Source organism: Limulus polyphemus, unplaced genomic scaffold, assembly GCF_000517525.1.
Source record: "Limulus polyphemus unplaced genomic scaffold, Limulus_polyphemus-2.1.2 Scaffold1499, whole genome shotgun sequence".
NCBI lineage: Eukaryota > Metazoa > Arthropoda > Merostomata > Xiphosura > Limulidae > Limulus > Limulus polyphemus.
The window spans coordinates 224,683-252,415 of record NW_013667109.1 but is presented as its reverse complement, the minus strand read 5'-3'; the positions used below and the strand labels follow the sequence as shown (position 1 = coordinate 252,415).

The following is a 27,733-nucleotide window of genomic DNA, read 5'->3' as shown; positions in this document are numbered from 1 at the left end:
ATCGATAATATTAAGTACAGTAAAGTTTGGTCCTAACTAAACTAAAGTAAAAAAAAAAAAAACAAACACAGGTTACAGTGTTAATTTATCTCTTTATCGAACTTAGGCCTAACATAAGTTAAAGTTTTATAGAGTATTTTTTATCGATAATATTAAGTACAGTAAAGTTTAGTCCGAACTAAACTAAAGTAAAAAAACACACAGGTTACAGTGTTAATTTATCTCTTTATTGAACTTGGGCCTAACATAAATTAAAGATTTATAAAGTACGGCCTATATACAAATGGATTTACACATTTTGTTGTCTACGATTACAATTCGTTTGTATTGTGCTAGAAATGTTATATTTAAAGAAGTACTTTTACGATAAAGATACTAATTTGGCCAGAAATGTTTTGCGGGTCTCTGCTAGTTATGTATGAATATCATATAACCAAACTTTGATATCTGTTTTTTGTGAACTTATCTTAAATATTAGCGAAAAGTTATGTGAACTTTGATAGCTAACAAAAGGGATTTCGTTTCTTGTAAATGTAGAACTTGATCATGATTTATTTACTTAATAATTATCTTGATATTGTTTCATTCTATCACAGCAAACACTAAAAAATAAGTGAACATTTGTTTTAACTTCTGACATATCTGTTCTTAGTTATTTGTATCTCACATTTATTTTAATTAGTTTTATTTATATCCATACCAGTAACAGAATTATGTCCAGGTACAGATAATGTTATAGTAATATTTCAAAATATTTTTATTTTGATGTACGAGCCCTTTTAATACAGGAAGCTATAAAATACCTTTTTGCTAAAACTGTTATTAGACATTCAGGTACATTTAGGTTAACCCTATTCCATTTGGACTAAACTTCGATACAGCTGGTGAAGTTTATGATTTGTAATATCCTTGAGTTCTCCTGTTTATTGTTGATTCAAATTTTTCAAATTTAATGGGCCTGATGAGTTACAGCTTTTTCTAACATCTAAATTACAATATGTCTAGATTGATTATCTATTTAAAAAAGATTAATTTTAGAAATAATCGATAATTATGGTGTTACAATTTTGAAATTGTTAGGATACTTTAAAGAAGAGCATATACAAGGATATAGTGTAATTCTGTAGTTGTTATAAAAGTCATTAAAACTGTGAGGATGTTTATATAAACACTTTACATGTATTAAGTTTACATTGTCATGTTCTTTGAGTAATCACGACTGTTGGTAATATCATTATTTTGGCACTTGAAGAAATACACAAGTTGGGTGTTATATTATAAGAATTTTTGAGCCTCACCGTGTTGTTACAGTACGTCTTGGCACGACTGAACATTCTCTGTCTGATGACCATGCACCTTGACCATAGCCTTCCAATGTAGTTTCCACTGTAAAAGGCTTTTTTGTGAAGCTGTTATTCCAAACCACACCACTACTTGCTTTCCATAATTAATCTATTGTAGAGTAATGATGGATCCTCTATGCTCATTCAACACTCCAATTGCATAGAAATCCATGAGTGCTGTATGTAATTACTTGAACAGTATGCCTTCAGATGGAATAGCGTGAATATATGTTTTATTCTTCAGCTGCTTGAGGTATGTGATGGTTGAAAAGGAGGTATGAATGGAAACCTTACCTTGGTGAACCTATACCCTCTTGGCTTCATTTCCAGATGGAGATCCTTCTTGATTATGCTGTATACTGTTGCCTGGGGCATGTGGATGACTTTTGCCTCTAACAGTTGTGTTCGTGAATTCTCGCACATTACCAGATGTCACACTTTGCTTAAGCTATTTAGAATATACGATTGTAGTTTCATGTTACAATATGCAGTCATGCTAGGAAGAAACAAAAGAGTAATTCAGATTTATTTCCTAATTGTTATGGTGGTTAAAAAGTTAGCCCAATCAACTGAACCCGTAGAGATTTAGGGTAGAGAAAATAGCAGTTAAAATGTAAAGTTTTCCTGAAAATAAACATTTGACATTTATTTAGGAGGTTTTAAAGATTTGAAATTTTAATATGAAGAAAACTATTTTTGATCTTAACATGAAAAACACTTTGTACTCGGAAGAGTCAACACTCTGGCTCCATACATTCAAAAAACTTGTAATATTCCAAATGTAGTTTGATTAAATATTGAATATACCTCTGTAAAACATCATTACATGCACACTTTTACCTGCCTGTTGTGAAAGGGTTAAAAAAAGCTGGAAACACCTTGTTACAGGCCTGTTTCTAGATGGCTCTGGTGCCCCAAGTTGATCCAAACTCCTTTGTTTTCCAAATCTATTAAGTACAAGAGATATCCCCATCTTGTAACTTTGATTCCCCAATCTGAAAACTTCTTTATGATCTGAATATTTTATGTTAGAAAGGGCTGTTACATACCCTTTTCAAAAGCAATCAATTTTCAGTGACATCACGTTACCTTCAAAATACCTAAATAATGTCAAAATATAATTCTGATACATGCTGTTCCACTATGACTTTATATCAACTGTGGTTGCCATGTAGCTTACTGATTTGTATATATTCCAAATCCTTTTGATATAACATAATCAACCTCCTTTATGTAAATATAATTTATGTCTATATTTACTGTTGATATACATATAGTAGTAATGACAGTTTTTTTCAAGAGTATTATACTTAACCGTATAACAATGAAGATGGTCAGTTTCACGAACTGTGGAATTGTGAAATTGTATATATATTATAGTTCTGAATTTACTGCATGTACCTTCATAAAATATGGTAAGCTTCTAGTAAACATTACAGGCCCATCTGCAGGACTTTTTTGGAAGGGGTTGCAAAACATGAGATTTTGCCAGTGTGTATTCTGGTCACCAAGCAAAGTGAGGCTACCACCCTAGTGGGTTCCAGGGGTATCCTTCCCTGGAAAACAAAAAAAATCTAGAGATCAAAACTATGTGAAAAAATGGCCAAAAATGTAAAATTTTATTTTTCTGTGACCTTGACCTCACCTCATATTACATAATTGTTAGTATTTCATTAACAAGAATATCTATTCAATGACATCCATGCAAAAATAGGCAATAAAAGTGGTAAAAATGTAAACTTTTGTAAGGTGACATAGTAGACATGATGATGTTATGTAACAGTAGATCTATCGATTTCGTCTAGGCCTAGCTACATTTATTATTTAGAATCTATGTCATCCTACACAGCCACGACACTTTCATGACTGTGGACAGCACTTTTGTTTTGCCATGTGACCTAATGCATCCAGACATAAACATTTTCAGTAGAAGATTTTAATAGGTGTATTTTTGCCTTGACATCGCTATCTCTGTGTGACAGTCAACCAATCATGCATGTTCTTACAAATGAATTTTATAAAGTACGGTAATCCAACTTGTCATACTTATTATGAAGTTTACTTCTTGAGTCAGAGATCGCTGTATTTAACAGGTGTTAAGTATTAATTTTATTTAACAGGTGTTAGGTATTAATTTACCTTATTAAAGAGATGGGTGCGATTGCACCCATCTCACTTCCACTATGGATGGGCCTGCAATAGAAGTCTTTCTTCTAAAGATTTGTGTGTAAATTTTTAAACCTTTGATGAAGTCTAAGTGAAAGTTGATTTTCTTGCTAAGAATAATAAAACTTCTTTTCATCTTACAGTTTTCATATTTCATTTACATAACCTTTAGAATACTCTAAATGAAAACATTTTTCACTAAACTTTATATTTTATCTCTTATTATCTCTACCCTAACACTAGCTGTAGAAAAATTTCAATGGCCAGTGAAATAGAAAGCTGAAAAATATGAAATCAAATGAAGGATACCATAATTTTTTCTTCACCAACTGCAGTGTAGATCAGAAATTTCCAAATTACTTAATGGTTTCATGTCTGTTTTATTTTTATTTTATTGCATATGGCTGTACTTTTATCCACTGGAGTAGTAATTGTCACATCAAAAGCAGCGAATCATATGTGAGCCCATTAGCTGTTTCCTGTAGAGCTATTGTAACTACACATGATCTGAGTATCATATTTCACACCATGCTCGAGCTAGTGAAAGTTTATACATTTTATTTTACTGTAGTTTTGTTTGGCTAATCTGGGAAGTTTAAATTTTTGTTACTTCTGTTAAAAATATATATATAAATAAAAATATACATAAAAAAACAACAAGAATTTACAGTATTCACTGTGCACTCGAGCTGTTTGCACTCTAGTAAAAATCTTAGATTTTTTTCCTGAAGCTTTGTTGAGTCTCACAAATTGGCTGTCCAAAATAAATTCATGTAGCTATTAAATATGCATTTTATAACACAAAAATTATATCGGTCACTAGAATAGAATGTCACAAAACTACTATAATTACCTGGTTTTCTACATAACCTATAAATAAGTACAAAATTCTGTTACTGTTTGGAGCACCAAATATTATCAGCACAAATCAAGCAATAAATATCTCCATCAATCTTGTAAAGTTGATTAGCAAACAATCTCAAAAGTCAGAGAGAGGAGGGGGCTTCTCAAGTAGATTTGACAGACTTATTGATATCTCAGCAAATCAAAAACAGAAGTTATAATTTTAGATTTTTGTGTTTAGATTTTCATGTTTGTGATTCTAATTGGTAGGAACCTGCAACAACCTAGTTTAGAAGTTAGAAAATTTTGAAATGGAAGAAATCAAAGCTCAGACGTGTTGCACATGAGAGAGAAAAATGAAGATTGAGAATTTTTAAATATCTATTTGAATTCTAAATCCTGATTCTGTGCCAGCTTTATTGACATACATTTATGATAAAGTTGTTTAATTAAATTTGATTGTAACATTGTAAAAGGTCATGATATGTGCAATTTGACCCAGCCATGCAGTAAAAGGTAACATTTATATAATTTGTAGCCTATTAGTATTTAGAATATTGAGAAAAGCAGAATTTATTGTTAACCTATAGGTGTAATATTTATGATAAAAAAATCACATTAAACTACAATTGTTTATTTTTCATATTTCTCTTGACTTGTCTTTTGTGTATTTCAAATCATTGGATTACAATACTTCCCTAACTTCAGTATAGAATCAGGAACAGTGTAAATGAAACTGTGTGACTTGGGTAGTTTGTTGTGAGTTGGTATTGTAGGTTTGTTGTACAGTTGAATAAAAAGTATGGCTACGCGTGTAAAATACTGATTGTCTGGTTTTGAAAGCCATTTACAAAAATATTTGCATACAAAATATTCTTTTATTGTGATGCTTATTAAGATAACATATAAAATTAGATTCTATAAGGCCGTAGTTATTTGAATGTATAACAGAAGATTGTTAAACTTGGTTTACTTAGCATACACAGAAAGATCCTTTGAGGAAATAAATGTAATTCAGTTTTAATAATGCATTATAATTTAATGTAATGTATAGTGATAATATTTGTCATTTGATATTCATTGAAAAATTAGTAATAAAATATCTCTCTGGAAAGGAAGGAAGACTTACCAGCAATTATATCATGAAGTGAGAAATCCATGCAATGTGTCACCTTAAAAGAAAAAAAAATGTGATTTGTTATACATTTGTATTGATTGTAAATAATATAAACTGTGTTTGGTTCCATGCCATTTAGTGCACAAAACAGTGCTATTTAGTGTTTAACTCAATGAGATTTAAGATACTTTTAGTTTACATGTATGTTCATGAGTGCACTTAAATTGTACATATACATTATTTTGCGTATGTATTTTTCAATGCTTCAAACAAGAAAAAGTTCCTGTGTTTAAAAATGTAGCAGTGATGTAACATTACTCTGTATTGCTGTTTAACAAACAAAAGAACGTTTGTATATTTATGTTTTAAAAGTATTCACTTAAGTGCTGTATTAAATTCTTGTCTGTGTGAACATATTATAAACTGGAAAAAACGCAACAAAAAACAATGATTTTTGTTATATACTCCGCTCTAAAGCTGTCTCAAAGGAACAATGATAATACATCATTAGGCTTAAAGAGAACTGTTCTATTAATAATTGAAAAGCAAGATTCTCAGAATTCACTTTCAACATACACTTTTTTCCAGTCACTAGTTGTTATTTATGGTCTCCAGTAAAAAAAATTAGTTTTAAAGCCTGAAGTTTTCATTCACTTTTGTGTTATTTTATTGGTAAGTTTGGAGTTTTACATGTTGAATACTTTTGTTAGTACACACCACAGGTTAATAGTTAACCCGATAAAAAACATGCAGTGGGTTGTCAAAAACCTCAGTGTTAAGTTGCTTGTTTTGATTATTGAGAAATTTATTTGATTGTATTTTGGCACAGATTCATCTTTGAAATTTCACATTTTGTTAACACTGTTTATTTCATCATAGAGTCCAAAAATTATTCTAATGCAAATCGGCCATGCTTGCAGAATTTGAACATTCTTTCTTTCAGGCAATGATCTTTAAGAGTATTATAACCTAGAGGTTAGTACCAGAAACTAAGTTTTATGTTTTCCTGTTTTATTAAGATGCAAGTTTTATGAATTTGAATTGCTTATGTTTTTAAATATGTCTATGCTATTCCTTAATATTTTTATTTTTTTTATAAAAAAAAATTTATTTTTTATTTTTTTGTTGAAGGAATGGTGTGTTATGTAGAACATTACGTATAGTCTTAAGTACTTATTTGACAACATGCAGTAAAGTGATTTATCTCATGTGAGTTTAATTTTCTATAGCTGTGCTCTTAGAAATATTGGATATATTTGGGTCATGTTTTACACGTGAACAGAAATGTGTAAAATGTTAGATATTTTTGTAATTGATTTATCTCTGAGCATGTGATGGGGGGGATCATTTGAGAGCAGTATAGTAAATAATGTTTTTTTAGCTTTGAAACTTACAATGTGTTTATGTTATTAAACAGATAATTGTGATTTTCATGTATCAAGAAACCTTTTTAGATGTGTTTGTTGTTTTTGGTGCAGATTGAAGGACATTGTGTTATCTGTGTTGTTTAGTTGTGTGGCATTCATGATCTGCATTCGAAGTATGTTATTTTCATTAAAATTTGTAGACCTTGAAGCACACTTTTGACTGAATAGAAAAATTTTTATATTTTATAACTGAATTTTAAGACAATTGTATTTCTAAGAAACTGATTTTGAAATTTAAAAATAAATATTAAAAGTTCAAAATTGTTTTGCAGAAACACTTGGATGCATTTCTCCACGAAGTGTAACTTACTGTGCTAATGACTTTGAAGTTGATAAAGGCTCGTTCATTGTTAAAATAAATAACACAACAGGCAAGTTTCACCAGTTTTCAACACTTGCAGTGCAGAAGAACGATATCAGATTGGTCAGTATTCAGCTGAACATGGTAACACCAAGGCAGCAACCTTCTTTACTCAAATTTTGAAAAAGATTTTGATGAAAGTGTAGCAAGAAGATTCCAAAAGCTGTGTTTTGAGTCCTCATCAAAGTATTCCTACAAAGTGCATTTTAATCAGTCAGTATTAATTTTAATACAAGTTTTATATGGAACGCTATAGGTTTGTGTTTGTTCTTAAATTACAAACATTAAAGCATACTTTATACTTTGGTTTAAAAGATGAAAATAAATTACTACTCCATTGTACTTTGTACAAAAACCAGAATTATGAATACTGCTTAAAATTGTAACAACCTAACAAGATAAAATGAAATATATCCTTATGAAATATGCACTGTAAATGTCCTGAAGAAATTTGTTTATCTGCATTTAACTTCTTATAAATACTCTCTACTTCCCTGTACGTTATTATATTTCCTGCTTAGTTCTAGATTATTTTAGATGTCTACTTCAAATTCATACTAAATTGGATGATATATTACTGATACCTAGACTTTTTTTGCCTAACATAGTATACGTACAATGCAAGTATGTATTTGAAACTGCAACTACAGACTTCAGATGAGTGATAATCTTAGTGACCAGTGTACAAGTCATTCTAAGATACATGCAACCACACTGTTTTTATTTCTTGAGGAAGGCATAAACTGATATGTTCTGTTAATAATTATTTATTAGAAATTTTTGATCATGTTTTATTTTTCAAATAATTGAAATATTCTAGAAAAAGTGTGTGACAGAACCCAGGCAACATTGTTTTTACTGAAGTAAGAAGTTTGGTCACTGCAATAATTACACAATTGAAGACATAAAATTTTGTTTTTTTTATCCTTATACTAAGTGCTTTTTTTACAATATTTACTAAAAGTTTATATATCTATCTATTTATATTATGGATAGATAATTGAGTAACTGAATTATAAATACTCTTGTGTAATTGGTACAGTTAATGACTGTATAATGCTTTCTCTGAAGAATGAATCTCTGTACTGAAGAATTTGTAAAATTGTTAATTAAGTCTTGTGTGTCTTAAAAGGAAATAAAGCTTATTTTGTTACACGAGTATTTGTAATTAAAGCATTTTGATATATGCTATTTGAACTGTTACCAAAGGCAAAAACGTGCCAATGAAATCAACAGTCAGTCCACCTATAGAGGACTTTCACCCGTGTGATGTCAATGTTTAGATGCCATATCGCAGGTCACTCAACAGCTCTAAGCATGAGCGAGGTAATATTAAATTCAACTACTACTAAAATCTATTTTATCTAGTATGAAGTTTAGATGAAATATCTAAGAATTAGGTACATTGTTAAATTAAAACTTGCTGGGATATCTGATCCATACATTGACCACAAACATTATTTTCAACGGTTGATAAGTGCTGGCCAATCAGTTGCCTGATCTTCAATAGCCAGACATTTAATTAACAGTCCATCTTAGTATATTGCAGAGTCACGGAAGGATTGTAAAAATTTGGTCACTTATAAGTATTTTATTGTTGAGACGTCTCGGTAATGGACAGATTCCTCATTCTGTCTAACCTTCATCACTTTATACTACATATAAACTTACGATAAATGCAACATAACTAAATTAATTGCATATAATATGTGTTTATTTATTTGTACATTAAATAAGTGAAGGTCTTCCAATAACATCCTAATAATTAATAGCAAAAATAGTACAACTAGTAGTGATATTTGTTTGGCCTAAAAATACAAATCACTTTGAAACAAACCTTAAGACAGAAATTTAAGAAGCTAAGTTATTTCCAAACATACTAGTACAAGTAACAAAACACAAACTGTTAGCCAATTTTCTTATAAGGAGACAGTGATGATGAAACATGAGAGTACATATCCCACAATTTTGGAAACAGACATTTAAGTAGATATCATGAAAATTTCGTTTTTACCCAAGCTTTAAAATTCAACTCTGTAAAAAATACTGTTAATTCACTTTCCACTCCATTTCCTGTTGATGTAAAAATATTTAGTGCCAAAACATTTGTAGCTCCACATCCTCAAGAATTATTTTATTTAGAGGGGGGGCTCTACTTTCTCAGAGGTAGATACAAAAGTAAGTGAAAAGCTAAAAATTGTTTAGAGGTCTGGTAATAGTTACACTAATCAGTCTTTCTTATATAAATGTTAAGTTTTCCCAGATCTTTATTCTATATCAATCGTAGATATAGTACAGTAGTATTTTTCAATTTTTGAGGTATAAAATGTATTTGCTGTAGTCATGTCGTTTGACCTGCAATGGCAAATAAACGGTAGTGAAATGAGTGAGTGGCGATCACACGAAACTCCTCTATGCATATCTATGTCTTATAAAGACTCAGTTTGCTGTTTGTATATATATATATATACATATATATATTCTTAATCACCGAATACATAATTTTATAGATTGTATACACATATCCCATTTATTCTGAGTAAGAAGTTAGCACACATGATCACACACAAAAGTTGTAATGGTTTTTAAATGAGACTCAAATCTCGAGTGCTTTCGAATAGTTCATTATTCTCCATGTGTACCATTATAATTACTCTGTCTGAACAATTAATCTGTTTAGTAAAGAAGTTATAATTTTCATTTATTATATAAGTTTCTTGTATCTTGATAAGTGGAAATAAAGTGTATTTTGTTATTTGAAAATCTTCAAGTTAAACATTATAATTTAGGAAACTTTATTTAATTATTACATGCCATTGAAGTTGTCAGTTAATCAGCTTTTGATAAAGACACATTATAATGTTGACTGTATAAGCGATTTGGCATCACCTGATGGTTAGGATGCTCAACTCTCAATCTGCAGGTTGTAGCTTGAATTCCCTCACTGAACGTGCTTACACTTTCAGCTGTAAAAGCATTATAATGTGATGGTGAGTCCCACTATTGGATTCGAATAGCTCAAGCGTTAGCAAGGGTGGTGTTGACTAGCTGCTTTCTGTCTAGTCTATCACTTCTAAATTAGGGATGGCTGGTGCAGATAGCCCTCGAGTAGCTTTGCACAAAATTTAACATCCAGAGAAGAGACTGCATACATGGGTACCCACAGAAATATTTTCAGAGGGAGGCAAAACATGTATAGGGGATCAGTTTTTATATTGCAAGTCAACAGACTAAATGAATATCTGTTATGTGTGCTTAAATGCTATCACAAATTTACAGTTTTAATAAAAATGACTAATAATATTTAGGGTAACTACGATGTTAAGTTTACATCATAATACGTGCAATTTTTTGGTAAAGGTATGGGGGGGGAAATGCCCATGACTACATATTTTATACTCTGGACTAACAAACATACTTTTGTGCAATATATATACAATCTAAACTTAATTTTTTCTTTATCATAAAAGTAATTAAAAAATAAGAAACAATTGTGTTAAAAAACCCGCTTTACACAATAGAAAATAAATTCAGTACTCGTGATGCTTTAACTTATTGTTAAAATATATGAAAAATAATAATACTCCATATTGAAATACTGTTTTATTGTGTGGTGTTATGAACATGCGTGTAAATAAGATATCTGAAGGATAGTGTCAAAACATACAAAGTTTTTAAGAAGAGCAAATTTTTTATTGATAGTACAATACCATAAAAAATTTAATATTATTTGATGTAAGGTTTTATAAATAAAGCATTTTGAAATAAGTGTTTTTTTTTTTTATGTATGGTTTTAGTGGTATACTCTTGAAGAATCTGTTACTTACAGATTTATTCTATTTCAAATTTTATCATTCTTTTATGTTTGTAGTTATTTTTGCTTGCAGATTATTCTGGCCAGTTCAAAATTTCTTTAATAGATGTAAGGTATTAGGTTTATTTTATATACTGTTTATAGTGACATGCACACAAAAAAAAATTGTTTGGTCACACGTATATATAGAAGTAGTTTAAAATATGTGGGAATTTACTAAGGTGTGTGTGTGTGTGTGCATATCTGTATCTTAGATTAATAATATTCAGTTATAAGAAATTATATCGGCTGAAGAGAGGACAATAAATTATAAAATTTACCTTGCGATAATGGAAAATTTCAAAATGCCTTATGTCTTGTTTTATCTTCCTGTGTGTTTGTATCTATGATGTAAGTAAATAAATATGCATCATTGCATGCACACACGCATGCACAGGTAAATCTTCCTGCGGCATATTTTTTGGTTACCTGTTAAATATGAAATGATTGCAGATAAATGGTAGAAGTTACAGTGACATTAACACACAGCTACTTCTAAGGAATGCAAAAAATTAATTTTCTTGTTACTTAGAAATGTGTTAAAGTGGAAAGATGTTACATTTATTATTTTCAAAACTTATCTTTACTGTAGTTGTATTTTTTGATAAATAGGTTCTATGCATTTGCATAATCTTAAATTATTAATCTCTTTTTGAAGGGCTACCCTTATTAAGTTTATTTTTTTCTTTCAGAAACACCTAATGTTATTCATCTTGTACATGATTCTAAAATTGTTCCTGAAGATGCTGAGGGAATAATACTTGGTACATCTGGAGGACGTCGTCGCCGCTCTTATAACTCGTATAGTAATGAAGAGCGTTTTCTGATTGCTCAGTATGCAGCCAAACATGGAAACACCAATGCAGCTGTTTATTATAGCAAAATATTGAAGAAGGAAATCTCTGAAAGTGTTGCCAGAAGATTCAAGAACATTTACTTTAAGTCCAAGAAGTGATATCAAATCAAACGTATACTAACTGTTAATTGGGTGAGAAGTTTTAGGAATTAATGTGACCTGTTTTTTTTTTAGAATAACATTTTATAAATCTCTATACTTTCATTATGCTTATTGTTATCTAATTTTATCCTATGGCGACCAGTGTGTTGTGTCTTTTTTTTTTTGCTAGGATCAGGATAAATTTTTAGCAGTTGTGTAGAAAATACCAGTTTCTCGGGGTACTTATGAAATCCACATCATTACAAGACATGGTGCATTTTAATCTACATTAAAAATTTTAGAAGTATGAGTTTAAATATAGTGTAGTAATATGTAAAGAAGTTAGTCACATTTGAGAAGAATTTCAGTGTATAATAGATTACATAATATGAGGATAAATTAATGTAGGTTACCTCACCAAAACTCAGAAGTAAATTCACACAAAATAATCAAATAAGAAGAACCTTTGGTGCTTTATAATATAATAATTTTGATTAATTCGTTTTATAAATTAGGTTTATGTTCATATGGGCATTTTTATACAATGAAAGTAGTTGTCAAAAGGCCTAAAAATGGCCCATATGGAACTTAGATGAAATGCAGTGACAATTATAGTATATTGCATGTAACACGTTATAACCTTATCATGTCATAATTCTCAAGATGGCAGCCATTAATGTATTTGAATTTATCTGTTCATCAGATTATATTTTCTGTATCAGTTACTTTTGAAATAATTACATAAAGCTATATATGTTTATTACAAAAATCCAATAATATATTTATATCAACTACTTTGGTGAGTGATGGATGGATTTGATTTGTCATATTTCATTATGGCAGCCTGTTCAATAGGATGAGCATGAGAAATATTTGAGTGCATTGCCCGTACATCACATAATATCAATTTTACATACAGCTAATAAATATTTCATTCCATATTATCCGACATGGATGGACCCTTAATGTAAATTAATGTCAAACAGTTTTAGTCTTACAGTGGCTCTTTAATGTGTTAACATTTATTTACATTCAACTTTGAAGGGTTTTTAGAATATACTTGTTTGTTTCTAGTTTCCAACTTAGTATATAACATTAAAAGCCCATATTATAGACAAGTGGTTCCCAAATTAATTTGATCTGAGGCTTCCTTAATGTGAATAGAAAAGGTTGAGGCCCCCTAACCTATAAATATGCCTTAAAATGTGATTTTAACCCCCCCCCCCCACTACTTTAGCATGATGATTGAAAAACAGTGCCATAGTAAAAACATAACATCACCTTTCAACATACTGTATCATTTAATTAATTCAACATAATTTTTAGTGACTTATTGATTATTTAGAATTAAACTTAATTCAGCATCTTTGTGTTCAGCCCATTTTTTTGGCAGTCCCCCACGAAAAGCTTCACGGCCCCCATGTTGGGAAACTGTTATAGACTATCAAATACACGTGCATATATTATCTCTCTTTGTATTTCTCCCATGTTTTAAACTAAGATTACAATTGTATGTCTTTGTAAGTTGATGTTAAGATGCCAACTATTATATTTTGATAGGTGAATGTTTACCTGTGTCTTCAGCAAGTACATACATATCATGTTATTCTTATGTATGTTACTGATATTTTACTTTGTACAATACAAGTTTTTTTTAACTTGGTTAAATAAAGTAATGTCCAATGATAGGTTTTTGTCAACTCATTTGAAAAGTTTGTTAAAACATCATAATACTGTAATTAAGCCTAATATATCCTTTTTCAACTTTTGTACTTGTGTCATCATAAAACATTGTTATAATACTGTATTCTGTTCGGTTATTCTAATTTAACATCAGACAGTGTTTGTATTTGTGTGACACTATGGATGTATTAATAAAAGGCATATGCTGAAACAACTGAGTTACATAAGAAAACATTTATTCTACAGTTATATTAGTAATCATTTCTAGGTATTTCTGTAAAAGGTTTAACAAATAATTATAATGTCGTCATTCCAGTAAGCTTTCTCAACGTTTGAAAAGCATGAATTTCATAACCATTTAGAAATTATTAGATATAGGAGTATAATAGATAATAAACAAAAACCTAGGTTATATCAGATGCAAAATTTTGGAAGATGAGAAGCATTGTTTTTGTAATTTATCAAGAAGGGAAGAGTTTGTAACTGTATAAAATATTATTGTCTTAAGAAGTCTTGTATCAGAAATGTTATATTATACAATTTACTCTATCATTTTCCACTGTAGTGTAATGTAAAGGTTTTAACTACATTCCTATCTTAAAGCCCCTTAACAAAGCATTGTGACATTTAATGTAATGCAAAGGGCATGTGTACACTTTGGTCTCGTTTTTCCCACTTTTACAAACGTGTTACCGGGTATTAGTTCAAACATGAAGAGTCGTCTGATGTTACTAAAACTAAGCATAAATTTAGTTTACTACAAACCAGTTTGAATATTTTAATCCTATCCATATGTAAATGATATCCAGCTGTAGTTTAAGGCTACATAAAAGAGTTACAGCTACCATTTTAACTTGTAGCAATAGCATATGGTTAAAATAAAAAAAAAAGGTTAGGTATGCAAAAATATAGATTTTTTTTTGTTAATAGTTTTGGTGCAATCTTAATGCTTTTCTCTTGCCTGAAGAAAGTTGGTTAAAAACTTAACTACATACAATCATTTTTTTTCATTTGTTTTTGTTCAGTTTATTTCCGTATTATTACCTATCTTTTTTATAGGCGTGCAGGGAAAAAAATAGATAAAATAGCTAAAAGTTGGAAAAAAATTGTAGAAAAAAAATATAAAGTCACATTTATATATGAGTAATTAAACAAATAAAAATCTGTTGAAATCCATGCTTATATGCTAGTAAAATTTTTCTTTAACCTGTCTTAACAAATATTGGTTCATGACTTCTGCCAATCTAAAGTATCAAACATTAGATACAAATAATATGTTTTATTCTGTAGTATTTAAGCCCAGTAAATTTTTTTAAAAGCCCCAGTAGGTGTGGATAAATATAACATGAACTTTAATGCCAGAACACTTCCTTATTTTTGTTAAGATTTTATTAAATTTGAGTTTCATTTAGCCTATTTCAGTTAATAACAAATATGGAGCGTAGATTTCATTTTAAAATTGAAATGATATTAAAACTGTTAAATATATATGTGTAGTTAGAACAGAAAAGCAACTGCCACGTTTTTCTTCTATTGGTTTGTAAGAAGAGAAGATTTAATGCACATTTCGTATGACCATCTACAATTCAAGATATGCCAGTCCTTGCAGATGTAACAAAAAACTAATTTACTACAAAGAAATCATAACTTTATAAACTGGTCCACAGCTTAAACTGCTTTAAAGCTGGAGTGTTCAGCATTTATACAATTTATTCAAGAGTAATTAACTGCTTTTAGTAGAAGTAAATTAGTTTGAAATATAATTTTGGTAGTTTATTTTTGGTATACATAAACATACATTGTTGTTGTGCAGTACTATAAAACAATATTTGAAATTATTTTTGTCAAACTGTATCATACTGAATGTTTCCAAGATTGCAATGTTCAGTCACTAAAGTATTTTCTTTCATTCTTTGTAAAATGAAATATTCCAAAGTTATTGGTAGCTAGCTGGAGTACCTGTTTGTAACAAAGGATAGAAAATTGTGCTTGTATTTGTTCTTTCTTAATGTAATAAACATTAAAAGTGCAATAAAAATACGTAAAGGGTACCAATACTGAAAAAGAAAGACATACTGTTTTCAAGAATTCTATCAATACCTTCCTCGTGTCATCTTGTATTACTGTATCAAGTTTGGTGCTAATTGATCAAGAAATGTGGAAATGTATAAGGAACAGATGCACACACACATATTGATGTTTATTTATATAGATGATTTTGTGACATCCATTTCATTTACAGGAAGTGACAAGTAACTTGCATCGGGAAGAAATTGTTTACGGTAGAGTACACGTGTTTGTTTTGTTTCCATTTAATAAAGATTGTGGCATTTGTTTTAATGTTCAGAAACCTATCTTTGACAGAATACATTTCCATAATAAAATCTGTATCTCCTCTAGGAGTATAACTAGCTGAATATTATAATAACATTTTCTACATTTTAAACCACCATAAGAATGTATAGATGAATTTTTGATTAAATAGAACAAAAGCCAAAGTTAAATTTTTTAAGTTTTATTCCAGGGCTAGACCAATCAAAATAGAAGAATTATGCAAATTTTTGTAATCCGTACAAAAGGAAAAATGTTATGTGAAAAGAGCTTTATCAAAGTTTTTTTGGGTTGGATGAGGATCTTTGAATTGATCACAATGTTACTGAAAAAAATTGATCAAAATGCACATTTTATTTCTTATATGTTTTGTAAGTATTCAGATATTCATAAAAAAGAATTCATCATTTGTTCTGTAATTATTCTGAATGTAAGGAATGATATGATTAATTTCATGGAACTTTGTGGATTATTGATGTAATATAATATTTTATTTACTCTGAAATAACTGTGTTTTTTGCTTTTTATTGTTTTATGATTAAGTTACATGGAGTCGTATCGTTTGTCCGCTTTTTTTTTAAGAAGATGGATGTTTTTTTACGTCTTTTCTTGATGATCTTGTGTGTGTATATATATATATATATAATATATTTATAAATGTATATTGTTCTGTGACTTAGAGAAGTATTTCTATAATTTCACATTAACAGCTGAATTCTGAAAAAATTTTTGCTGCATCTTTGAGAATGCTAACAATGAAAAGTATGTCGTTGTTTTTTATTTAATTTTTTACATCCAGAAGTGGAAAACTTCTATTGGTTAATAAAATTTTGGTCCATGAAAGCTAGATGGTATTGAAAGGATAGAAGCAGAAGAACATTTCACCGCTTACCCCCAGTTGTTTACAAAAGCATGTAGATGTACTAATTATTCTAAAGATAAACGGGCTAACCAGCTTATGTTTTGGATTACTGAAACATGTCAAAAACTAACTGAATATGTAATTTACTGCTCGTAGTAAAGATGCATTATTTTTCTAAAAGAATTGTCATTTGATATTTATATAAAATTTTTTTGCAATGAATTATAAATGATGAGTATGTACTTCAGTATTTCTGATATAAACATTAGCGTGTACAAGTTTCGCAAACAAGAATTATACTGTTGTGAAAATAAATGTTTGAAAACCACGATCCTCTTAATTTACTAAAACTGTATTTTTTCACACCATATACATTGATAGATGCAGAAGGACTACCTGTAAGCCAGTCAGCAGATTTCACCTTTCCCAAAGTTCGAGGGAAGGGATTCCAGTGTCATATTTGTGGCAAAATGTTCACAACACGCTGGTATCGTAACAGACATATAGCTGTGCATGGTGGGTTACGACCAGAATATAGATGTAATATTTGTAATAAAGTGTTCCATTGGAAAGTTAATGTGATTCGCCATCAAGCAACTGTTCATAAGGAAGAGTGTTATATGAATGACTTATAAAAATGCTTTGCGTGTTACTCGGTTCTGTTTGGAATCTTTTGTTTTATTTTTCAGAGGTTTTTGTACTTGAAAATATTCTAATAAAGGTATTTTATGATCAGTATAATAAGTAGGATTTCATTGTTGAGGCTTAAGAAATATTGATGTTAAATCTTAAACCAACCTAAAACTCAATATACCTCAGTAAAAAATATCAACAATACAATTACAACAGACTGTTTTTGTTATAATTACACAGTGTAACGTGCCCATTCTTTTTTATGTTATTAAAGTAGCACAGCTGTTCAGGATACATTTCTAGCTTCTTTTGTTCAAAATAGAAATATTAATGCACTATATGGGAACCATACCTTCTTTCATTCTGAACTGTAAGATGTAACAACAAAGACATTTATCTGAACTCATACATCCATCTTCATTGCTTTCAGATTCACAGGGCTTCAATCACAGTCAAGCTAAAATCCATCTGACAACTTGTAGCTTTCCAGCCACTTCAAAAAAAGGTGTTCACTGTCATATATGCAACAAGTTCTTCACAACTCGCTGGTACTGTAACAGACACATAGCACTGCATTATGGTACCCGTCCAGAATACCGGTGTGACATTTGTCACAGAGCATTTAGCTGGAAAACTAATTTGATTCGACACAGGATTGCTGTTCATAAAAACCATCATTCTGTTAAGTGAACTCTTTAGTTTAGCTTTTTAGTGCGAATATTTATTGAAAGGTACTGTAACTACATTTTCAATAAAAGTGTGTTCAACAAAGTAACTATTAGTGAAGCATAATTTGATCTTTGAATATTTGTGACACTTCTACATTTTGCATATCATATTTGAATTGTCTATCAAGAATCTGTTGCATTAAAATTGTTGTTTATAATTGTAAGAATATCTCTCAACAGATGAAGCATAAAATGTTTGCTTCTTAATTTGTTGTATGAAAATAAAAATTGAACATCATTCATTGGGTTTAAGTAGTCACAAAATTCTTACTTACTAAAACTAGAACACATCAGTCTTCATTCTTATTAACTCAAGTGATTAAATTTGTTTCAGTGTTATATTTATAACTAACTGTATGGACAACATTAAGACATAATAACGAATGAGTGAAATTTGTTTGAAAATTAAACACATTTAATGCTTCAAACTTTTTTGGAGCTTTTCTGAAATAAAACTGTTGTGATTTCTAATAAATGAGTTACATGTTGATAATTCACATAACTTAATATCTTTTTTAGAAATAGAAGTGTGTTTTAGAAATGAAGCTATAACAAATGGAAGTTTGAGACTGCTATCTATAATAATAAAAGGGCGTGTCTGTGTCTGTTTGTGACTGCCATAGTTCCAAGAGGAAAGAACCTAGAGATCTGAAACTTTGCACGCAGGGTGTGCACCTGGATATTATTTTTTAGGTTTGACTCAAAAAATTTTGGCCAATTTTTTGCTCTATAATTTTGCTCTATAGCCCCGTAATTCTGCTTCCTGAAGGTCTATAGAAAAGTATCATTTTTTTTTAATTCTCACTTACTGAATAAACAATATATGGAGGTTTTTTTCCAAATACTGTTGTAAAAGAACAAAATGGTAAAAAAATAAACCATCAGTTCAAATGGCTCCGGTTTCCCAGTTAAACTCGGTTTTTCCATAAGTATCAACAAGACGCAGGGGCAATCATTCAATGTTGTTGGTCTCAAACTGCAAAGTCCATGCTTTTCTCATGGCCAACTTTATGTTGGTTGCTCCAGGGTTGGTGATGGCAAGAACCTTTTCATTTTAGCACCAGATGAGAAAACAACCAATATTATTTATCCTGAGGCACTGCAAGGATATAGAATTTGCAAAACGCTGTGACAGAAAAATGTTATGTGAAATTCTCAGTGCAGTGATAAAGTATTAAGATGTAAATAAATAATTATTAACTTACAACAAAGATTTATTATACAATAAGATTTCTATATGTTTCTGAGAAAAACAAAATCTTTGAAAAGAATTTTTGCTGAATCTCGTATCTGAAATAGGTTCAAAGTACACAGACACAGTCGACCAGCAAAATATCAATGTAATAACCCAAGCGAAGCTGGTTACTTTGGCTAGTATCACATAATGTATGATATTTGTACATTTTTATAGATTATATAAGTAACATGTTTGTGATGCTTAAATGATAAACTGATTAATTTGTAGATTGAAAGTTGTAAAAAGTTAATGATAGATTTGTACTTAGTATCAATAAATTCTTTTTGTTTAGGATGATTTTGTCTTTTTGATATTTAACGAATGATGACATTTGGTAAATTCTCCTGGGAAATTTCAAGACACTAAAACCAATGTGAACATAGGTAATGTTTTTTATTTTGTTTTAAACTCTGTACTGTAAATTATTTGTGGTTATCAACATATGTTCATTTACACTTGGACGATTTCACCTGCTTAAGTGCAGAAGAAGAAAAAAAGGATCTTATCTTAAAGGCAAGTACGTTTCACAGAGTTTTGATAAACACCAAGAAATATGGAAAACGGATAAATACATGCAAGTAAACACAAGATTATAATAAATAATACTGAGATACATTCATTTTCTTCTGCATTTTTCAAAAGTCACCTAAATATATGCTTATGAAGACAAGTGCATAAAGCAAGATGTTAGCAGATATGAAGTCAGAATTCTTCAAAATAACATAATTCCATCAGTCATTACCAACTTCAACCATTGATAGGGTACACAGTACAACTTATGGATATATTCATTTCACATGTTGTGTACTAATGTCTTTAACAGTACTCTTTGCTTTGGATATTAAGGTATATATTCATTGTTTTCCAGATTATTAAAAGTTCTATTTATTTTGGTATTATATCTCATACATCCTGACAATTTTAAATTAATAATATTATTATACTGCTTTTTAACTTATGAATAACAAAATTCTCAGTTGCATTCTCTGTAATACTTTCAAAGGTTTCCCAATGAATTATCCAAGTTTCGGTTATTTTAAAACTAGTTTGGTTTCTCTTTGAAACGAATAACTAGGTTTTATGTCTGAAATATGATTTCACTACCATACATGTAGATTGGGTTCTAAGATGAATATTTAAGATACATTTTGTAATTTCTAGAAAACTGAACATTACTATGTATTTTTAAATTGGTATGGACTAAATACATATTAGTTTTATTTCATAACTGTATTCTTTGCAAAGGCAAAAAAAAAACCAACAACATTAAAACAAACACCTTGTAGCATCAGTAATTCATTTAGTTTGAAAGAAGTGGTTCTATTCAGCATTACTAAAATGTTTTACAGAAGTTTTCATTATAGATATATGCTTTTTTTTTGTTTTAGGTACACATAGGATACTTCCTACTTTTGTAAGAGGCCAGCCAGTGGTGAAAAGTGCCCAGTGTCATGTATGTCATGAACAATTTGCTACATGCTCAGATTTAAAAGAACACATGACACTGCATGTCAGTGTTACTCCTGAGTATAGGTGTGACATCTGCAATAAGGTTTTTGCTTGGAGAACAAGTTGTGTTCGGCATAGAGCGTGGCATGCGAGATGAAATTGTGCACAAGATTGTTAGTGCTATTTGAACTTGTGTTATTTCATAAGGTAATGAATTTTGTAGTTGTCTTCACGATATGAAGTTGTCATTTCTGAGTACATTTCATCTGTGATTTTGTGCATTTGTAAGTTTGCTTTTTATAAAAAAAAATGTAATTTGTTCCATCTTTTAAAATAATATTTATATATTAAACATCAAATACAGCATTTATAGTCTTATATAGGACATTTTGTGAAATATTGATTACTCTACAAACATCATTTTGGTCTGATATTAAGCCATACTTTGAAAAATAATTTTTAATTAGTTTGAAACTATTTATAAAAATTGATTTCTGTGGAAATTTTTTAAGCTATTAGTTTTAATTTTAAGCTAAAGATTTGAATGGAAGAAATAAATAGCTGTCTCCAATGCACAAAAAATATTGATGTAATAAAATACAAAATATCACATATTTCAATATCATATTATTAGTGTTTTCAAGAATTAATATATTAATAGTATTTTCAGTAATTACTTATGAAGAAAAGTTAGTTCAAAGGATTGGTTATCTTTTGTTGTAGACCGCTATTTAATTTGACCCACTTTTATGAAGATCTCCTTTTACTCATAACCCTTGGCTATGCTAGGGTTTATATTTATGAAGACAAGCAGTAATCATTATTTCTAATGAGAGAAAAAAAAAATCTTGAAATGCTTAATAATTTTTTTGTTTTGGCCCTGTCCTCTGGATTAGGCCAACTTTAAGTAATGCCCTTTACAAGGGTAAAGATATCATTTTAATTTATAAAAATTATATTTTTACTTGTTATCATGACTAGTAGTGTATATGTGATCATCTCAATATAGTTATTAATTAGTTATTGATGTTTCAATTAATTATTAATTGTACTAAGATAAATGTACAGACTACTAGCCCTGACAACTATTGATATCTGATTGCTCTAACCTTACCATAAGTATTTTGGTTTTAGTACGATGAAAGGAAGTACTCTGTCGTAATTAAAAGTAAACTTGATAATTCGGTTTAAAACAAAGTAAAATTTAATGAAAGTAGTTGATGTACCTGATGATGCCAGTTTTACCTGGTGAAACGTTGTACTTTCATTAAATTTTACTCTGTTTATCCGAATTATCAAGTTTACTTTTGTTTTTAGTGTTTTCATTCAGCAATAGATATCCTGTTGTATCAAAGAACTAGATGGCGACAATGAAAGAGAGTATTAAAAACTAGTATTTCTGGAACATTCTTCTCATTAAAAGAATTATTATTATGAATAATTATTTCTTTTGTTCAAAAATTTCATAAAATTGTGTTTCATGTTTTTGTAACTTTTTGTATAGATGCCTTTTATAAAGTTTTTTTTTATGTTTATTGTATATTTGTTTTATGGTAACTTTCTTTGAAATAATATTTTATGCTAGTCAGCTCTAGTTGTGTTATCTTTTGAAATTCCTTGTTTACTCAAAATATAGTTAATTTCCTTGTTCATCTTGTTTAGCTCAAATTAACTTTTGTTTTGCCTCACTTTGATTTCTCCTTCCCTCTTGTCGGTTGTGGTCTTTTCTTACCAATTCATGTTTAATATTGCAGAAATGTTAAGCTCCTATGAGAGTTATTTATAATTGAAACTTTTACTATGGAGACAACAGAAATTAAGAATTAATAATTTTGTTTTGAGTTTACTCACTGATTATAAGTATCATTTTATTGCAAACAAAATAGTTTCATCCTAGTTGTTCTCTGCGTGTTACGGTGTTTCACAACCCTCCTTATGTATATTCTTGTGCCATTTTTTTTTTTCAATGTTCCTACTTCGATTAACTCTCTTTTATATCCCTATTTGTTTTATTTCACTCAGTTTCTTTTCTTTCATATTTTCAGACCCATCCCATGTTAAATCATTTTGTATTTATTCATTACTTTGCCCTGTCAAGTTTTTCTGTGTCATCTTTTGTTTAAAATGATACATGAATCTTTTTTTGTAACGTTATATATTAAAGCGTGTTTTATATTTCAATTTTATTCTACTCAATGGTGTGAATGAGATATCAAATAATATTGTGTAACAAATTGCAGTATGTAAAAAGAACATTATTATATAGTATATTTTTAATAAATGTTTCAGCAGTAACCGTCTTATATGTACTCTCTATTTTATAATGCCTTGTACAAAAAATTGCTCTTTAGTAAAGTTTAAGTTTTCAGTAAATTTTTTAAATGTTAAAGTGCTTGAAAAATTAAGGTAATTCTTTAAGTATAAAACATTGTTCAATTTTGTATAATATACCTTCAGTAACATTGAATGAGAAAGTGATTTTAACTAATTTTGTTTCATACCTAATCTGGGGTAGTTACACATTATTACTATAGGAGTATCAAGCAGAACTGGTAAAAATTATCAAATTCACCGTACTCCACAATTCGCACACATAGTGAAAACACCAACCACCCCGTCTTTATTACGAATTTCAAAGTCATCTCATCTGGATCATCCAATGTTGAACTTTTAATTAAAGAAAGTTTATCTATTATAAATGAACTCCCAACTTTGAATAATAACACAAATTCACTACAATTAAGTCTGTTCTAAATAACTTTTATAATATCGTTACATTATTCTATTCTCTGTTTATTTTATTGTCTTTTAATTTATTTCATACTTTTATTCTGTATTTTAATTATATTTATAGAATGTTTAAATTTTAAAATGTCTGTAGCTAATAATTTATCATGTTCATTATAGCTTGCTGAAGATGGAATATGTATATTCCGAAACGTTCAATAATTAAATGTTTGTTACTGTATATACATGTGTCAAATGTTCATTATTGCTGCCATTGCCCTGTTGTTCATCACTATATACATCTATGGTTAAGATATTCAATAAATATTTATTCTCTGTTACAGCAAACTAAATGTACAAAACTTAATATTCTAAGTGATAGAAACAAAATGCTAAAAGTGCTGTCGTGTTACCTAATGACAAAAAAATTGTAATCATTTTGGGCCACAAGGGGTGCTAAAATCGACATTGTAATTAGCGATTCATGTCAGTTTTGCAGGGTCAGATGTGCTGAATACAAAGTTCACACAGGTCACAATTTTGCCCAGGGCTGGCTTTGCATAAACGTTTTGTAAATTGTAATTCTAAACTTTTGTCTTTTGAACAATAAGTTTTTATCTTTTAAATAAAGTTCCTTTAGAAAGTGGTTTTGGTTTCCCAAAGAAATTTGTTAGATGTCACATGGTTTTGATTGTGATATGTGTTTAACCTATTTACAGTATTTCTGAAGCATATTTAAATTTTTTCAGTGACATACACTATGAATACTTTTTTTATTTTATTGTTTTTTTAAATATGCTTATTGTAGGCTTGTTTTTAAATGTTAAGTTATTTGTAACTTATTTTTGTTGAATGTTTGTTCTTCTGAAAAAACTTGTGTAGGAAAGAGACTGACGCATCAAAATCTCATGAGGAACAATGAAAAAAAGAAGGCTTTAGAGGCATTACCAAAATTACAGCAGTGAATAAAAGTACTGAAGAAAGTATATTTGTCGTGAAACTATTTTTTATGAGTTTCAAGTGTATATTAAATGAAATGTGACACTAAAAATAAGTCGGATATAAAAATATGTACAGTATTGCATGAAAGATTTTTTCATAACTGTATGACAGTGCTGTACGTTGTAGACAAAAATAATATATATATATATTCCAATGGTAGCTTTTACAGGATAGAAATATTATATGTATATGTTTGTGATTAAAGAACTTGCATATGAACTTACCGTTTGGATGGTTTGGTTATTTAAAATTCGTAAACTTGGTAACCTTTCTATAAGCTATTTTCTTGTTGGCTTTAGATTCAAGTGGAGCAGTGAAGAGTGCTAACAACAGCTCCCTAGCATCGACACATCGGTCTTGGCCTGCCAGAAAAGGGTATCAGTGTCACATTTGTTATAAGTATTTTACTACAGGTTGGTACCGTAACAGACACATGACACTGCATGGTGGAGTTCTTCCAGAGTACCAGTGTGACATCTGCAACAAGATTTTTCACTGGAAAGTTAGTGCTATACGCCATCGAGCTACTGTTCATAAAACGAAAAAGACTTTCTGAAGAAGGAGGAGGATTGGTTTGTCAAGAAAATACTTTTAGGCGAAGATGGTTAAAGAATATATAAAACTGTGTGGTAATTAGTGAAATATTTAGAAGATAAGGTGTTGTTGATTGAATTTTTTAACATTTGCATAACATGTACAAAAATACATTATTTAATAATTCCATGATTCCATTTTTTATGTGAACCGTGCTTGTAGGTTACTTTTGCGGTTATCAGAGAAACAAAAAAATATGAATAACTTGAGAATAATGAATGTTTTATGTAACGTATTAAATTGTCTAGTTGGAGCTATTGCTACTTGTGTAAATTTTCTTTGGTAAATAAACTATACAGAAATTATTCAGATATTCAAATTTGTGACTAGTGTGCTTATGAAAATGCTTTTTTAAGCTGTTGGTAATAATGAACCTGGGATGAATTGAAACTTGTATTCATCTGTAAATATTGCTTATAAAACATTTATAGCATGATATGTAATATCTGTTGTAAAACATCGGTTTAATTATAATGATTATAGTTAGTGCTGATGAGAAGAGGGGGCAAGGGAGCAGCTGTCCCGGGGGTCTATTGAGGGGGACCGGCAGTGAGATATTTCAATACTCACTAGAAATGCATACTACTTAATGAGCTAAAATGGCTACTGCTTTCTCATGGATTCACGAAGAAATTTGTCACTTAAATTTCTTTTATGAAAAATCAGCAAAAGTTAATAAATAGAATGAAAGGGAGAGGGGGCCCGGTGAGATTACTGATCCTAGCTGGCTCTCAATGCCCCTGATTCTAGTCGATGTCGAAACCTGCTCTTTAAGTTGTGTTTTTCTTCAGATGAACAAGAATTATTGATTATACCTGAATGATAGATACTAGTGGAACATTATGATAGGTGTTTGTTATAATCTGTTTCTTGATATAAATATGAAAACACAGCAATGAATAAGAGGCCACCAGTTTTGCCGCAAACGTTTGTATTTAACTTTTTGAATGTCTAAATTACTATAGAACAGATATGATTATATGTTTATACTTTATAATACATTGCTTGGTGTACACACATTATAAACACAGGACCATTTTAGCAAGCTGTTTATAACCTCTTAATTTGTAGTTTTATTTATTCAAAAAAAAATCGGTGGAACATATTTTGTAGCAATAAATGCCAGAAAAAAGACAATACACCTCTTTTCTTTTTATTGCAGTTTTCGTATTAATTGTACTTATTTTGTTACTATAGTTCTGAAACACTACTGTATGTGTTGGCATCCGTTGAGTTGTGAAGATGATATATTTATTGTTATGGGTAAATGAATTTTTTTTTCTAGTATTATAAAATTGATAAAAAAATAAAAATGTATTGTTACACACGCACACAAGCATTACTTGGTGAAAATGACATTTACACTCTGTAAAAATGAAGGATTTACCATTGGGATTACTTATTTGTGTTTATGCTCTTTGGATATGAAAGATTAGTGTAATGATGGTTTAGTGGAAAGATCTGCAATTATATATACATGCATAAATGGCCTGGTGGTTAGGGTACTCGACTCGCAATCTGTGGGTTCAAATCCCTGTCATACCAAGCATGCTCGCACTTTCAACCATAGGGTGTTATAATGTAATGGTCAATCCCATTATTCATTGGGAGAAGAGTAGCCCAAGAATTGGTGGGTGGTGTTGACTAGCTGCCTTCTCTCTAGTCTATCAATGCTAAATTAGGGATGGCTAGTGAAGATAGCCCTTCTGTATACGTTGCGTAAAATTCTAAATAAACCAAACCAAATACATATATATATATATATATATATACATGATTTGAAACAAGTAGTAGATGACATGTACATGGTAGCGTGTTTGTTCATTGAGCGAAGGATATCAGTGCTATTGGTGTGATACATTGTATATGTTATAAAATATTTACTGTGTTATCCTAATACTGATAATAGTTATAATTACGTATAACATAATCTTGTGAAGATAATAGTTTCCTAAGAGTTGATTTTAATCTGCATAAGAGAATATGTAAGTAAAAACTACTACTAGTATCAACTTTAATTAACCTAGTTTTACATTGTACCTTTTGTACCTTAGGCCTACATTATGTCAGAGACATAAGAAGCAAGTGGATTTATTGAATTTTAACACATTTCAACCTGAATACAGATCATCAAAATATTACTCTTTACTTGAGTTTGAATCTGGGACCGACTTGTTTTTCTTTACTTCTTTAGAAACCAAATCTGTACTAGTTCCAAAAGAATTACACTTGTTTCCTAGACACCAAATTTGCATTTGTTTTCTCGAATCCAACTTTAGATTTATTGATATTCAATTTGGGACAACATGGAACCTATTGGTCCATCTCGGCTGTTCCATCCTCTAATGGAAATTAAAATAATTTTTTTCAAAAATCTTAAAGCCTACAATTATCATTCATATACTTATCAAGCTTTTTCTTAAACTCACTTAAATTTACT

The 27,733-nt window shown here is 29.7% G+C and overlaps 3 long non-coding RNA genes across 3 annotated transcripts in view; all 3 read left to right on the top strand.

Moving 5' to 3' along the window:
• The window catches only part of LOC111086864, a 97,652-nt gene that overhangs the window by 18,373 nt on the left and 51,546 nt on the right, over positions 1 to 27,733 (top strand). The window lies entirely within an intron of this gene.
• LOC111086865 lies at positions 6,360 to 17,970 on the top strand. The gene is made up of 4 exons (XR_002611593.1): positions 6,360 to 6,444; positions 7,169 to 8,583; positions 11,803 to 12,098; positions 17,305 to 17,970. It is a non-coding gene; the product is annotated as an uncharacterized LOC111086865 (long non-coding RNA).
• LOC111086867 overlaps positions 24,535 to 27,733 on the top strand; it is a 7,736-nt gene continuing 4,537 nt past the window's right edge. The window contains exons 1-2 of the long non-coding RNA XR_002611595.1: positions 24,535 to 24,668; positions 24,999 to 25,328. This is a non-coding gene — a long non-coding RNA (uncharacterized LOC111086867). The remainder of the gene's footprint in view (positions 24,669 to 24,998; positions 25,329 to 27,733) is intronic.